Source organism: Phyllopteryx taeniolatus, chromosome 4 (assembly GCF_024500385.1).
Source record: "Phyllopteryx taeniolatus isolate TA_2022b chromosome 4, UOR_Ptae_1.2, whole genome shotgun sequence".
Classification (NCBI taxonomy): domain Eukaryota; kingdom Metazoa; phylum Chordata; class Actinopteri; order Syngnathiformes; family Syngnathidae; genus Phyllopteryx; species Phyllopteryx taeniolatus.
The window spans coordinates 19,227,430-19,243,615 of record NC_084505.1 but is presented as its reverse complement, the minus strand read 5'-3'; the positions used below and the strand labels follow the sequence as shown (position 1 = coordinate 19,243,615).

The 16,186-nt window shown below is 43.0% G+C and overlaps 1 protein-coding gene across 2 annotated transcripts in view; it reads left to right on the top strand.

The window, feature by feature from the left end:
- The first annotated feature begins 14,644 nt into the window (after nucleotides 1-14,644).
- mad1l1 (mitotic arrest deficient 1 like 1) overlaps nucleotides 14,645-16,186 on the top strand; it is a 62,074-nt gene continuing 60,532 nt past the window's right edge. The window contains exon 1 of one of the 2 annotated variants that reach the window (XM_061770281.1): nucleotides 14,645-14,808. The gene's annotated coding sequence lies outside the window, so the exon portion shown is untranslated. The remainder of the gene's footprint in view (nucleotides 14,809-16,186) is intronic. The other variant, XM_061770280.1, reaches the window with a different exon arrangement.

Here is a 16,186-nt window from a genome sequence, read left to right as displayed (position 1 = left end):
TGCAAGTGTGGTGCTGGGAGTAAAATGAGAAGGTAGCAAAACATCACAATGTCCAAGTTTTTAAAAATACAATTGACACCTAGTACAATTATGGGACTTGTTCAGGTGTCAAAATAAGGATGATGGATGACAGTGTCTTTCTCCACAGTGTTGCGTTGCAGCAAGGAAAGGGATGAAAATAGATAAATGTTTACACTTGAGCTGGGAATGAAATGTCCCACTGTAAGGTCGTCAAACGAAGATGATGCTGTATCGGAGCAGTGTTGTTGTTTTCAGTGATGAAAGAGCCGATGGTCTTCGGAGATGGACGAGCAGGGATAAAAATCGATAGGGCAAAGAGTTGGATTGATGGGCGGAGGACTCGGCTCGGATTTCCCACTGAAAAAGGTCCCGCCCACATTTATCACGGCTTGTGACTTACACATTCATCCTGATAAAAAGTCCACGAGAGACATATTGTACGGCACTATACTACTCCATACGAAATCCTACCTAACTATACTACATTATGCCATACAAATCAAAATGTATACAGAAATGGTATACCACACGTGTAACTACGAAATACTCTCCTCTGCTATACTATACACTAAAGAAGGAGAAAAAGATCGATACAGGTTAGCCAGAAAGAGGGACATAGATAGGAAGGATGTGCAGCAGATTAGGGTGATTAAGGATAGAGGTGGAAATGACTGGTGCCAACAGTGTGCTGGATAGATGGAAAGAATACTTTGAGAAGTTGATGAACAAGCAAAATCACAGAGAAAGAAGAGTAGAAGAGGTGGACCAGGGAGTAGCAATGGTTAGTAAGGGGGAAGTTAGAAATGCACTAAAGAGGATGAAAAATGGAAAGGCAGTTTGTCCTGATGACATTCCTGTGGAGGTATGGAAGCATCTAGGAGAGGTGGCTGTGGACCTTTTGACCAGCTTGTTCAACAGAATTCTAGCGGGTGAGAAGATGCCTGGGGAATGGAGGAAAAGTGTGCTGGTGCCCATTTTTAAGAACAACGGCGATGTGCAGAGCTGTAGACGAATAAAGTTGGTGAGCCACACAATGAAGTTATGGGAAAGAGAAGTGGAGGCTAGACTCAGGACAGAAGTGAGTATTTGGGGGCAACAGTATGGTTTCATGCCCAGAAAGAGTACCACAGATGCATTATTTGTCTTGAGGATGTTGATGGAAAAGTACAGAGAAGGTCAGAAGGAGCTACATAGTGTTTTTGTAGATCTAGAGAACGTGTATGACAGAGTACCCAGAGAGGAACTGTGGTACTGCATGCGGAAGTCTGGAGTGGCAGAGAAGTATGTTAGAATAGTACAGGAGGTGTGCTGTAGGTGTGACAGAGGAGTTTAAGGTGGAGGTGGGACTGCATCAGGGATCAGCCCTAAGCCCCTTCCTGTTTGCAGTGGTGATGCATAGACTGACAGATGAGGTTAGACTGGAATCCGCATTGACCATGATGTTCGCAGATGACATTGAGATCTGCAGTGAAAGCAGGGAGCAGGAGAAGGAACAGTTAGAAAGATGGAGGCATGCACTGGAAAGCAGAGGAATGAAGATTAGCCGAAGTAATACAGAATATATGTGCACGAATGAGAGGGGGTGGTGGGGGGACGAGTGAGGCTACTGGCAAAAGAGATAGCGAGGGTGGAGGACTTGAAATACTTGGTGTCAACAGTCCAGAGCAATGGTGAGTGTGGTCAGGAAGTGAAGAAACTGGTCCAAGCAGGTTAGAATGGGTGGAGGAAGGTGTGAGGTGTGTTATGAAGGGCAAAGTTTATAAGACAGTGGTGAGGGCAGCCTTGATGTACGGATTCGAGACAGTGGCACTGAAGAGACAACAGGAAGCAGAGCTGGAGGTGGCGGAAATGAAGATGTTGAGGTTCGCTCTCGGAGTGACCAGGTTGGATAAAATTAGAAATGAGCTCATCAGAGGGACGGCCGAGGTTCGATGTTTTGGAGACAAAGTTAGAGAGAGCAGACTTCGATGGTTTGGAGACGTCCAGAGGAGAGACAGCTACTACAGTGGTAGAAGGATGTCGAGGATGGAGCTAGAGGAAGACCAAAGAGAAGGTTGATGGATGTCGTGAGGGAAGACATGAGGGCAGTTGGTGTTCGAGAGGAGGATGCAGGAGATGCATAGGCTCACATGGAACAGGATGAGACGTTGTGGCGAGCCCTAACGGGACGAGCCCAAAGGCTCCTATGCAACATGTACATGGACATACAATACATTATTAGTATAATATACAATTTACTCTCTACATTATAATATTGCATCATCCTGTAACATATTACACTATACTACAGTATTACTATCGCTATATATTTGTATACAATTCAATACCATTCTACATTGTACGATCCGATATACTTGCGACACTATACACTCCACATACAATAAACCACTAGACTATACTGTACTGCAGTACATCCTACACTATACAAGACCCCAACATACCGTACTATACTAAATTGGAGCATGCTACACTATACTACTGTATACGATACACTACACACTTACATTACTCAACTATACTTTACCATATCAGATCGACACTACACTACACCACACAATAGCATAGCAAGCTACTGTACAAGTATACAATATGCTATATTCTGCACCCAAACATAATATGCTACACTACACCATACGTTATAGTGGCTATCCTGTAACATTTTGCTTCTTAACCCTCAGAAAACTGAGCTGTTGATTATTGGCCGTGTCAGAATGTCACGGGTGCGTGTGTTCCGGTTGTTGTCTTCCCCCTGTCTCGTACACACCTGCTCCTGAGAGCATCTTCCCCACCTGTGCCTCGTTCGCCGTAATTACCCTCGCATTTAACCTCGTGTCTCATTCTTTCTGGTCGCCGTTCGTTGTACCTTGTCGTCGCGTTCCAGCATTCCTTGTTTCCACGTCACAGTCTCTTTTTCGAAACTGTCCATTTGTTTTGGAGTCGTGCATTTTGGGGTCCTATCCTCTGTTCCGTTCAGCCAGGTTATCCTGAAAGGGGAAGGCCTCTATTTGTGGTGCCTTCTCAAGGTTTCATCTTTTTTACCTAAATTGGGTTTGGAGTTTTTCCTTGCCGAACTGGGGGTTTATATCCAGGGATGTCGCTGATCTTTGTTTGTCAGCTGTTGGCCTGTGAAGCCACTTGAGACTCTTTTGTGAGTAAGGGCTTCATAAATAAACTTGCCTTGATTTTGACTTAACTACATTACACTGTACTATGTTGCACCGCACATGATACCCTGTTTTATGTTATCCATCCATCCATCCATTTCAACACCGCTTATCCTGGTTAGGCTCGCGGGACGCCGGAGCCTATCCCGGCTGACTTCGGGCGAAAGGCGGACTACACCCTGAACTGGTCGCCACTCAGTCGCAGGGCACATATAGACACGGACGACCATTCGCACTCACACTCACAACTGAACCCACGCTGCCCGCACCAAAGTCAGGCGAGTGTACCACTACACCATCAGTGACTCCGTTTTATGTTATATTGCACTACATACCTCTATATACTGCACTGTACACATGACTAAACTATACAAATCATACCATACTACTTAATACAGTATCCACTGCATACATTATAACATACGGTACTGTACTTCAGTATAGACAATTTCTGCGCTGTTTTTAATAAAGGGGACATGGGTGTTGCCCTACGAAGTGCGAAGTGCACCACCAACGGACGCTCACAGACGGATGAATCAATGTGTGATCACATCATCCAGTCAGGTTGCGCTGATATTCATTCTCATATCACTTTTCAAAAAAGAACACTTTGTACAGGTTGAGATCCCTGAGCACTGATGAAAATTGACAAAGAAAATGTCGTATAAGTAGAAGATGAATCACAGTGCTATTTAAGTGACTCCAGGCTGATTATTAATCATTTTTGAATAACTAGATCTGCAAAGTATTTGTTACATACTTAGAGTTAGTTTTATACTTGTGTGAACATTGCATGAACGGCTATAAATAAGCTGTGTTTGTGTTATTCATTGTTCATAATAATTTACATTGAATTGCCCACATAGTTTTTGACTTCTGCCGAACGGGTTTTTTTCATTGTCATGTCTTTGCAGGATTAGGAAAAAATGGACAAATATAACAAACAAAAAGAAAATATTACACACAAAAATAAACATAATATACACGATCTGAAAAATAATAGCAAGTCGAAAATAACGATTAGAAAATACTACCAAAATATTAGCTGAACAAGACATAAATATCTGAAAAATATACTCAAAAATATTATCAAAGGCATAGTTGGAAAAATACAAGTATAGTCGACAGTAGAAAATTGCAAAACTATGAGAAAAAACGTACAAAAATTCTATCCAAAATCCATCCATCCATTTTCTGTACCGCTTATCCTCACTGGGGTCGCGGGTACGCTGGAGCCTAGCCCAGCTATCTTTGGGCATATATCCAAAATGATTACAAAAAATTCAGAATAATAGATCAAACACAAAAATATTGGACAAAATATACAAATATGGGAACCGAAAATTGATAAAATGAAAAAGATGAATCGCTGAAAGATGTCATATCACAATGATAGTACGTGAAATGATCACACGATACAAAAATAACACCAATTTTATTAAACAATGGAAATATGATTTTAAAAAGTTTCAGATGAACTATCAACATGCTCCAACAAAAATATACTACTATTATATATACCATATTATATTATACATATTATATTATATACTATTATACCACTTATTAGAAAATAATACCAAATTGTTTCACAAATTACAAAATTGAATGAAAAATACAAACCTGTTTTATAAAGTACATATATATTAGATGGGAAAATACAAAAATGTTAGGGAAAAAAGGTAGGATAAATATAGTCATTTTAGATAAAGTATACAGAAATAGAAAAACGTTCGACAAAATACAATTTAAAAAAATAAATACGATAAAAAGCAACATTATAATAATATAAAATTTTAGGCAGAATAAAAAACTACAAACACAAAAATGTTAATAATAAAATGGAATAAAAAATATAAACATATTGAATGAAACGTGCAAAAATGTTAGAAAAATTAAATACATACTAGACAAAGACTATTAGATGAATATACGCTGAGATATAATTAAGAATACACAAATGGCCGGGGTCTCACACTCAACTTATCTGGCGGGCGCTGGAGATAAGAGTCTGGGCCGCATCAAGTATTCCACAAAAAAGGGTTTCGCATATTAAAAAAGAGTCCAACTAATCTAATCTTCTCAATCTTTATTAATAACAGTTCAGAACATTGACTGTTCTTCAGAACATGAATAAGATTGGTGAGCCAGCCTACTTTTTTTGCCTACTCCAAAGCATGTCTGTAAGACTAATGACGTCTGACGTTTTATTACTTGAGCGCCGCAAGTTTTGCTGTGCATATAAGAGACGTCGGGGTGGCCCTGTACTCAACAAAAAAAAAAGCATTCTATCTCCCACTTTTTCTGAAATTGGCTGTGCTCGCTGCAGCCTTTCTAGGCATGGCAGGTTTAGAGAAAGGCTTGACTGGAAGTGGGTGACAGGAGATATTTGCCTTCCACTTGATCGCACCTTTCAACTAATTACATTCCATGACTAATGTTGCTATATCACTCGGGCTAACTTGTCGACAAGCGCTGACCAAAGCTGTCATGAGCCTGAGCTATGGTAGCCCACAAGTGATGAAAAATTTAATCAAAAAATACATAAATAATGTGCTGGCTGCACTAACACGAACCTTTGATGTCAACTCGGGGGCCACAAAATATCGTCCCGCGGGCCTCAATTGGGTTCCAGGCCACGCGTTTGAGAAAGTACAATATTAGAAACAAACACTATTAAAAAATACAAATTCAGCACTTAATGAAAAATATTGCACTTAATACAAAATATTGTTACTATAGATTAGAAAGAAATGTAAATTATTTGATTAGAAATAGAAAAATATTCGGAAGAAAATCCAGTTTTCTTGTCATACCAGCACAAAAAATAATCACTGTTAATAAGAAAACTTCGATGCAGTACCGCGGTGTACAGGATGTTGTAATGTCAAGTTGATTGCAGATTCACCCATTTTGAACCTACAAACTCACAACCTTTGTGTTTTAACATCATGAAGGCTGTAACACTCTTCCGAGCAAATATGAGGTCGAGCTGATTACTTACAGGAGAATATCAACGTATAGGACATGTCATTTCCTCTTGCCACTAGGTGGCGCTATGACGATGACAAAACGTTTTCCCACAGATGTTTTTAGGTCTGGACTCTCATTAAATGTGTGAAATCTTGAAAAGATACTGTATGCATGTCGCTACTCGATAGCGCTACAGGTACTGTATAACAAAATATTATAATTTCTTCATGTTGTACACCTCAAGTTTGGGATTTTTTGGGAGCATGTACAGGGAGTTATTAAGCTTTTCATCTTTGGTAATGAGTCACAAATGAGTAAAAGAATACAACAAAACGTCTTATCATTTGATCATGAAGATGTGGCAAGTCTTGTCCAGGCTGCTTCATGTTTTTAGTGTTAGGAAGAAAAAAAAAAGCCAAAGAAAAAGCCCAACCATGTTAATGAGCTGAACTGGATTTCCTGGCTAAAGTGAATGAAATATGAAATATGAATGAACTGTGCTATATGAAACAGTTGCAGGTATCTGATGACCCCTCAGTGTTCATGTCGGGGGGGGGGGGGGGGGGGGGGGGTACCGGCAAAATGTTCCGGTCCGCATCGTCCGTGATGCTGATCTGCTTTCTTTCGAGTACCGATAATGTAAAGACCACATGACGAGGCCACGTGCCCGTCCACTGTAACGTTGTTAAAAAATATTGCCCAGAACGAGAGACAACCTATTGACTCGAGCGTCTTTCATTAGAGTGCAATAAAATCAGCGCTTTATCGATTCCTCTCTTTTCACCCTTAAACTCTTGAGCATCGTTTCTAATGCGGTTTTAAACCTCGTCTTTCTTCGTAGTTTCACCAGGTTCTGTACATTTTTCCTGTTTGTTGCCGGGGCGACACCATTTCGGGTCACCCCGCGGCGATGGGGCCTGCTGGTTTTCAGGGAAAAAAAGATGGCTAGGTTTCTTTGACTTGCCTTGCCTGTCTACGACGGAAGCTTGGACGTGTCACGGTGCGCAAAAACGCTGATAGTGAAACCCAAAGCAAACAAACACAACGTAGCAGCTTGTAAAGTATTTATTTCAACCAAGAGAGCATGCAAGGCTGACAAAAAAGAAGAGGGACAAAAAAAGCCACATAAAATAAGCTAAGCAGGGCAGTGATTCTCAAAGTGTGGTACGAGTCCCACTTGTGGTACGCTGGCTCCCTCTAGTGGTACGTGTATAAAATCACTGAATTTAAAACATGAAATACAATCCATCCTGTTGAATGACGCTTGAAGCTATGCATACAACCAGTTTAATTATTTTTAAATTTAGTAGATACAAGTATTTTTGATTGTACAGTTAAATTGTATTTAACTTTCGAGTGTACAGCACAGTACATTTGCATTTTATCTTGTCAACTGTTTGTGTTTAAACATTTAAGAACACATTCAATTGAAGTTTTATATGCAACGCATTTAAATTGAATTATCATTGAGTTTTTTCTTTTCTTTTCCTATATTTAAGAGCAGTGCCAATGTTAAAACTGCCCAATTTGACAGTGGCTCGCAATAATATGAAATATACTATTTGGGAATAAATCCACTGCCTTGTTTTTGATGAACACTTATGCCTGCAATGTTATTGAATTTGAACGTTGGTCTTTACGCTTGTACTCGGAGGATCCAAGCATTGTTTTGAGGTGGTACTTGGTGTAAAAACTTTGAGAACCACTGAACAAGGGTATGAGACAGACTAAACAAAAAGAGGTGGACTGGAGTCCAACAGAAGAAAGACAACCAGTACAAACTACGGCCTCGTACCCAATTTTTGGAATCTTAAAAGATTGTTTATCATCGACAGACCATGCACATGGAGATACAAAGCAGGGATTTGGAACGGTTTTCATGGTACGTTACCCTGTGTGGTTTGCTCCCGTTATCTCAACTCAGAGCACCACATGCAGAAGCAGTCTAGAATCCAGTCCGCCAACACAGAAATCTCCCGTGATCGAACGTGATACAACGAAAACCTTCCACAAAATTGGCCGAGCTGGCGGGAGTGTTGTAGAATGGTGATGTCATCAATAAAGATTTGGTTTGGAAACTTCTTCTTGTCGTCTGGTGAAGCCACTTATACAAAATACGACTTTGGTACGCGACATGTTTGTTTTTATTTACGGTCATTTCCTTACTCCGCAGCCAGGTTGCTTCTTGATTGGCTAGATTCCGTTTCATGCCACAATTCATGGAGTCCTAACTTGGGAGTTGTTGGCTTTCCCCACACACATGAAGATTTTTGCTTGTAAATATCAATCCATCCATTTTCTGTACCGCTTTGTCCTCACAAGGGTCACAGGAGTGCTGGAGCCTATCCCGGCTATCTTCGTGCGAGAGGGCCAAACTCAGTGATTGTAAATAATCAACGTCTAATATTTATGATTGTCATAGCCTGGACCCGTTTCCCACCTATTGTCAGGACCAATTCACTCTTAACAGACCTCGGACCACAAAATAGTCTTATGAAATAATCTTATTGAATATAAGACATAAAATAGTCTTGTTGGCGTTTGTTGTCCTTGGTCTGGAAGGGGCAAAATCAGGACAAGAACAGCCTGGGTGTCTTTATGTGGCGTTTTTCTGTCTTTATTACAGCATTATAACAAGGTGTCAGAAGTGGGATCCAAGGTTGACCAGCCCCATAAAACGACATACACTACAGACACCATTTGGTGTCATCCAGGGTGGATTTCAATAATACAAATTGGTGTTAGAGGTGGGATCTAAGGACTGACAAATCCGTCCAAAACACACAGTGTCAACTCTCTGTGTTTTCCTGTGTTTATTACAGTAAAACAAATATTGTCCAACAACTGCCGTAAGAGGTGGGATTCATACGTTGACCAGCCCCACAAAATGACAAAAAAGAAAGTGCTTGGGTGTTTTCCAGTGTTTATTGCGCTGATATACACAAACTATTTTTGCTGCATAAAACTGCATACAGACAACTCTTGGTGTCTTCCGGGACATATTACAGTCATACAGAAAATGTTGCCACCATAACTGGCATCAGAAGTGGCATCCAAGCATTGACCATTTTGACAAAAACACACTAAGACAACTCTTCTTGCTGTTTTGTTAAAGAGGTATGGAAGCATCTAGGAGAGGTGGCTGGGGAGTTTTTGACCAGCTTGTTTAACAGAATTCTAGCGGGAGAGAAGATGCCTGAGGAATGGAGGGAAAGTGTGCTGGTGCCCATTTTTAAGAAAAAGAGGTGATGTGCAGAACTGTTGGAACTGTAGAGGAATAAAGTTGATGAGCCACACAATGAAGTTATGAGAAAGAGTAGTGGTGGCTAGACTCAAGACAGAAGTGACTATTTGGGGGCAACAGTATGGCTTCATGCCCAGAAAGAGTACCACAGATGCATTATTTGCCTTGAGGGGGTTGATGGAAAAGTACAGAGAAGGTCAGAAGGAGCTACCTTGTGTGTTTGTAGACGTAGAGAAAGCCCGTGACAGAGTACCCAGTACTGTGGTACTGCATGCGGAGGTCTGGAGTGGCAGGGAAGTATGTTCGAATAATACAGGACATGTACGAGGGCAGCAGAACAGCGGTGACGTGTGCTGGAGGTGTGACAGAGGAGTTGAAGGTGGAGGTGGGACTGCATCAGGGATCAGCCCTGAGCCCCTTCCTGTTTGCAGTGGTGATGCATAGACTGACAGATGAGGTTAGACTGGAATCCGCATTGACCATGATGTTCGCAGATGACATTGAGATCTGCAGTGAAAGCAGGGAGCAGCAGGAGGAACACTTAGAAAGGTGGCGGCATGCACTGGAAAGCAGAGGAATGAAGATTAGCCAAAGTAAGACAGAATATATGTGCATGAATGAGAGGGGGGGGGTGGGTGGGGGGAGAGTGAGGCTACTGGCAAAAGAGATAGCGAGGGTGGAGGACTTGAAATAGTTGAAATAGTCCAGAGCAATGGTGAGTGTGGTCAGGAAGTGAAGAAACGGGTCCAAGCAGGTTGGAACGGGTTGAGGAAGGTCTCAAGGTGTGTTGTGTGACAGAAGAGTCATCTGCTAGGATGACGGGCAAAGTTTACAAGACAGTGGTGAGGCCAGCCATGCCATGATGTACGGATTCGAGACAGTGGCACTGAAGAGACATCAGGAAGCAGAGCTGGAGGTGGCGCAAATGAAGATGTTGAGGTTCGCTCTCGGAGTGACCAGGTTGGATAGGATTAGAAATGAGTTCATCAGAGGGACGTCCAAGGTTCGATGTTTTGGAGACAAAGTTAGAGAGAGCAGACTTCGATGGTTTGGAGAAGTCCAGAGGAGAGACAGCTACTACAGTGGTAGAAGGATGACGAGGATGGAGCTGCCAGTCAAGCGAGCGAGAGGAAGACCAAAGGGAAGGGCGAGAGATGTCGTGAGGCAAGACTTGAGGGCAGTTGGTGTTCGAAAGGAGGATGCAGGAGATAGGCTCACATGGAAAAGGATGACACGTTGTGGCAACCCCTAACGGCACAAGCCCAAAGGGAAAGAAGATATTAAGATTATTTTATCAACTCACAGGTTCTCACAGGTGTTTCGACACAATGAAAGCATCCCACCGCACCACTCATCAGTAGCACTGCCTTGCTCATTTCTCACATCCTGTCCTGCCATTTTCTGTCCTCTCTCATCTTGTCCTATTGGTTGTTGCATGTCCTCACCAGGTGACAATTTGACTTTTGTAACATGACTTGTGGTCAAATATCTAGACTGCCTATTGTTCTGCTGTGGTTTGCACCCCTATTCCCCTTGTCCGTTCTGTCCCTCTGTGTGTCCGCAAAACCCATTTCTGTCCAGCTGCATATTCAATAAACATCAGAATAATAAAAAAATGAAAAAATATGCGGAGGGAGTATTTCAAACACCCCTGTTGCACAGCAACACTTATCCAGGCATGCAGATCCACCATTCTGCAAGGCTATGCAGCTGAACAGGACAGCGGAACTCTTTGAGTTTTACTTTCTATTACAGTATTGTAACAAATGTTGCCATGACAATTGGTAGCAGAAGTGGGATCCTAGGATTGACCAGCACCACAAAATGACAAAAAGTCAACGTTGCAGTAATATAGAAAATATGACAGTATGTGTACTAATACTCACCCGCGGTATGCGTTTGTAAAGATTTGCACAGACAAAAAAATCTAATATTTAGATTTTTCACCAGCCCGTTGTGACCAAAGAAAAATATGTGTATGCTGATGTTAAGACGGCAGTAGCAGTCCCGCGACTTGCAACAGATGGTGATGAAGGGCACATCTGCAGGCTCTTAGACTCGTTTGCTCCTTGTGATGCATACGTGCTTGTGCATATCCGAACACGGGGTGATGCTACTTGACTGAAACGAATGGCAGTCAGGCCCGACGCGGCGGGGAGCCCTGAGGGGGGGCGAGTGAAGACAGGGGTAGAGAAGCCTGTTGGAAGGACTGACCCGCCACACAAAATGACAAAAAGACATCTCTTGGCATTTTCGGGGTTTTACCACAGCAATATAGATAACACTGAAACAAAAGATGGTGTCAGAAGTGGGATCCAAGGATTGCCCAACCACTCAGAATGACATAAAAGACAATGCTTGGTGTTTTTTTTGGGGGGGGGAGGGGGTTTAAAACATCGTTATGCTGGGGGACTTCAATGCTCACGTGGGCAATGACAGTGATACCTGGAAGGGCGTTATTGGGAGGAACGCCCCCCCCCCCCGATCAGAACCCGAGCGGTGTTCTGTTATTGGACTTCTGTTCTCATCACGGATTGTCCATAACAATCACCATGTTCAAGCATAAGGGTGTCCGCACGTGCACTTGGGACCAGGACACCCGAGGTCGCAGTTCGATGATCAACTTTGTGCTCGTGTCATCGGACTTGCGACCGCATGTCTTGGACACTCGGGTGAAGAGAGGGGCGGAGCTGTCAAATGATCACCAGCTGGTGGTGAGTTGGCTCCGATGGTGGGGGAAGATGCCAGTCCGACGTCTGGCAGGCCCAAATGTATTGTGAGGGTCTGCTGGGAACGTCTGGCAGAATCCCCGTGTCAGAAGGAGTTTCAACTGCCACCTCCGGCAGAACTACAGGGGGATCACACACCTCACCCTCCCTGGTAAGGTCTATTCAGGGGTGCTGGAGAGGTGGGTCAGTCGGGAAGTCAAATCTCAGATTCAGGAGGAACAGTGTGGTTTTCGTCCTGGCCGTGGAACACTGGACCAGCGCTACACCCTCAGCAGGGTCCTCGAGGGTCCATGGGAGTTTGCCCAACCAGTCTACATGTGTTTTGTGGACTTGGAGAAGGCGTTTGACCGTATCCCTCGGGGAGTCCTGTGGAGGGTGCTTCGGGAGTATGGGGTACCGAACCCCCTGATACGGGCTGTTCGATCCCTGTACGACCGGTGTCAGAGCTTGGTCCGCGTTGCCGGCAGTAAGTCGGACTTGTTTCCGGTGAGGGTTGGACTCCGCCAAGTCTGCCCTTTGTCACCGATTCTGTTCATAACTTTTATGGACAGAATTTCTTGGCGCAGCCGAGGCGAAGAAGTGGTCCGGTTTGGTGGCCTCAGAATTGCATCTCTGCTTTTTGCAGATGATGTGGTTCTGTTGGCTTCATTAAGCCGTGATCTCCAACTCTCACTGGAGCGGTTCGCAGCCGAGTGTGAAGCGGCTGGGATGAGAATCAGCACCTCCAAATCTGAGACCGTGGTCCTCAGTCGGAAAAGGGCGGCATGCCCTCTCCGGGTCGGGGATAAGATCCTGCTACAAGTGGAGGAGTTCAAGTATCTTGGGGTCTTGTTCACGAGTGAGGGAAGAATGGAATGGGAGATCGACAGGCGGATCTGCGCAGCGTCTGCAGTGATGCTGACTTTGTATCTGTGGTCCGTTGTGGTAAAGAAGGAGCTAAGCCGAAAGGCGAAGCTCTCGATTTACCTGGTCGATCTACGTTCCTACCCTCACCTGCTGTGGGTCGTGACCGAAAGAACAAGATCCCGGATACAAGCGGCCGAAATGAGTTTCCTCCGCTGAGTGTTCGGCTCTCCCTTAGAGATAGGGTGAGAAGCTCGGTCATCCGAGAGGATCTCAGAGTAGAGCCGCTGCTCCTCCTCATCGAGAGGAGCCAGATGAGGTGGCTGGGGCATCTGATTCGGAGGCCTCCCCGACGACCCAGGACACGCTGAAGAGACTACGTCTCTCGGCTGGCCTGGGAACGCCTCGGGCTCCCCTCGGAAGAGCTGGAGGAAGTGGCTGGGTAGAGGGAAGACTGGGCGTCCCTGCTAAAGCTACTGCCCCGCGATCTGACCTCGGATAAGCCGTAGAAAATGTATGGATGGATGGGTTTATAACAGTAATATACAAAATATTGCCACAACAATTGGTATCAGAAGTGGGATCCAAAGATTGAGCAGGCCCACACAGCGGCAAAAAGACAAGCCTTGCTGTTTTCCCTGTGTTTATTTCTGTAATATAGAAAACTCTGAAGCAACAATCGCTGTTAGAAGTGGGATCCAAGGTGAGAGCAGCCCCACGAGCGAGGGCAGGCGCAGACGGTGAGCAGCCCGATGGCACATTTAAGGGAAGGTGACTCAGATAAAGGATGTAATGGGGGTGAAGGTGAGGTCAAGACACAGTGCCAAAATAAGTGCCGTCCTCGCTCTCGAGAGCCTGACAACAGGAAGTCAAAGCGACAGCCACGCTGGGAATAGCGGCGCTGATGTCACTCGGAACACCGCCGCTCATCTTCTGACCTTTTCAGGAAGAGTTCACACCACCCCTTCACATCCCCGTCAAGCACAGCGCATGCTCAGTGGCGCTCCCTGGATTTGGTTCTGCAGCGACAGAGCCGGAAACAAACATTTGGCGAATGTAACATTGCTCCCATCTGCTGGACAAACACTGCAAGTGGAGAAAATTTTAATAATGATTTTCGAGTTATGGCATTAGATTAAATCGTCTTTTCAAAAAATGATAATATATACAATGAAATATACGGTTTTTTTTTAATGCGTGTAGATAGAATCAACATCATGTAATTTTTATCATGTATTCCAAGTCCATCGGAAAGAGACCGAGATATTCTAAGAGACTTACAGTATTTTAAAGAAATACTAACGCATTACTCATCCCTAGTATGTTATCACTATAAAACTGCTTATTTTATCGTTTGAAAACTATTCACCGCTTATCACACCGATTTTTATTTTATTATTATTATTATTAATAATTTTTTGGCCTGTTGTGTTTTGCGACATACACGGCTCGTTTCCGGCCTCTGCGATTCAGCATAACATGTTTCACCAAAAGTGGATCTTAATGATCATGAATAATTTTTAAATGGTACAACCGTAATAAAAAAAATTACCTAAATATCGCGCAAAACCTGACTTGACGAAGAATCCCATTTCCTCTTTGAGCGTTGGTATCTGAAAGGCCGCCATGTTGGGAGAATTTTATTCTTGAGAACATCTCTGGTGCTGTCGTGAACTCTTGCGATAGCTGTTTGAGCCAATCAGGAAGGATTTCTCCTGACGCTTGCGCACGCGCTAACGTGAAGCTAGGCTACATAACAAGAAGTTATCAGTCACCATCACCTCCAAACACCCAATAAACTCGTCACAAACAAGCCGACGCCGAGGTGAAGACGGTACGTTAAACTTTAGTTTTGCCCAGTTTTTATGTATGTGCATATAACCAGGCCATTTAAATTGCCTTGGCTGTGAATGGCGGTGGAAACTTTAGCTGCAGTCATTGAGACTCAATGCATGATCAAAAACCATAAAACATTCAGGAATTGTGGAACACTCGAGAAATAATCAGAGGTAGGTAGAGTAACCAAAAATTGTACTCAAGCAAGAGTACTGTTACTATAATAATAATAATAATAATATGACTCAAGTAAAAGCAAAAAGTAATCCTAAAAACATTACTGGAGTAAATATTCAATAAAAAACATTACCACTAATAACTGGTGAGTTACGATCTATCTTTTTTTTTTATATCAGCACATGAAAGTCAAATATTCCCATCCATCCATTTTATGAGCTGCTTCTCCTCACAAGGGAGATTGGTTGGTTGCCAGCCAATCGCAGGGCACGGCACAAACAAACAAACAAACAACCATTCGCACTCACATTCACACCTACGGGCAATTTAAAGTCTCCAATTAATGCATGTTTTTGGGATGTGGGAGGAAACCGGAGTGCCCTGAGAAAACTCCACACAGGCGGGGCCAGGGATTGAACCCCGGTCCTCAGAACTGTGAGGCAGACGCTCTAACCAGTCGTCTACAGTGCCGCCTTTAAATAGACCAAACTGTGAAATGGGAATGTGTAGGTATATATGTAAAACTCGAATTTAATTGATTTACATGAGACCAGCATTATCTTTTAAAGACGATTCCAGTGGTATAAGTTACTAAGTATAATTTTCCTGTGACAAATATTAAGAAAGTTATGACTCTTTTAAAACAGGTGAAAATTAACTGTTTCGTGTCCACTGTCTTAATGATATATCAATGGAGGGGTGATATTTTAGGTGTAACCCATTTTGTCAAATCATTATATGAAAACTACAATGAACATTAAATTGACATTTTCAACACAAAATCATCTCAAGGCCTCCAAATGTAAAGTAATAGAAATGTAGTAAAGCAGTACACTAAATAAGGCTACCTGCATATAATGACTACTCCTGCACATATTTTTTATAATAGATGCCCTGCATAAAAAAAAAAAATACAACTAAGCAAATTAAGAGACAAGAATGAACAAACACTTCATAAATTGTTAATATCCATAATAAGGAACAAATGTAGCACAGGAAAGGGGCATGTTAGTGGGAGAAAATATGAGCTAGCATGGTGGTTCAGAGTAACATCACAAGTGACCTGGCCAGCTGTGATTCAAAAAGAATGTCTGTTTGTTGACCCAATTTACATCGAATTTAGCACACAATAAAAATGTCGCTAGTCATTATGTTGTAGTGGTAAAACAATGTGACAGAAGTCTTTCTTGTGAACCACA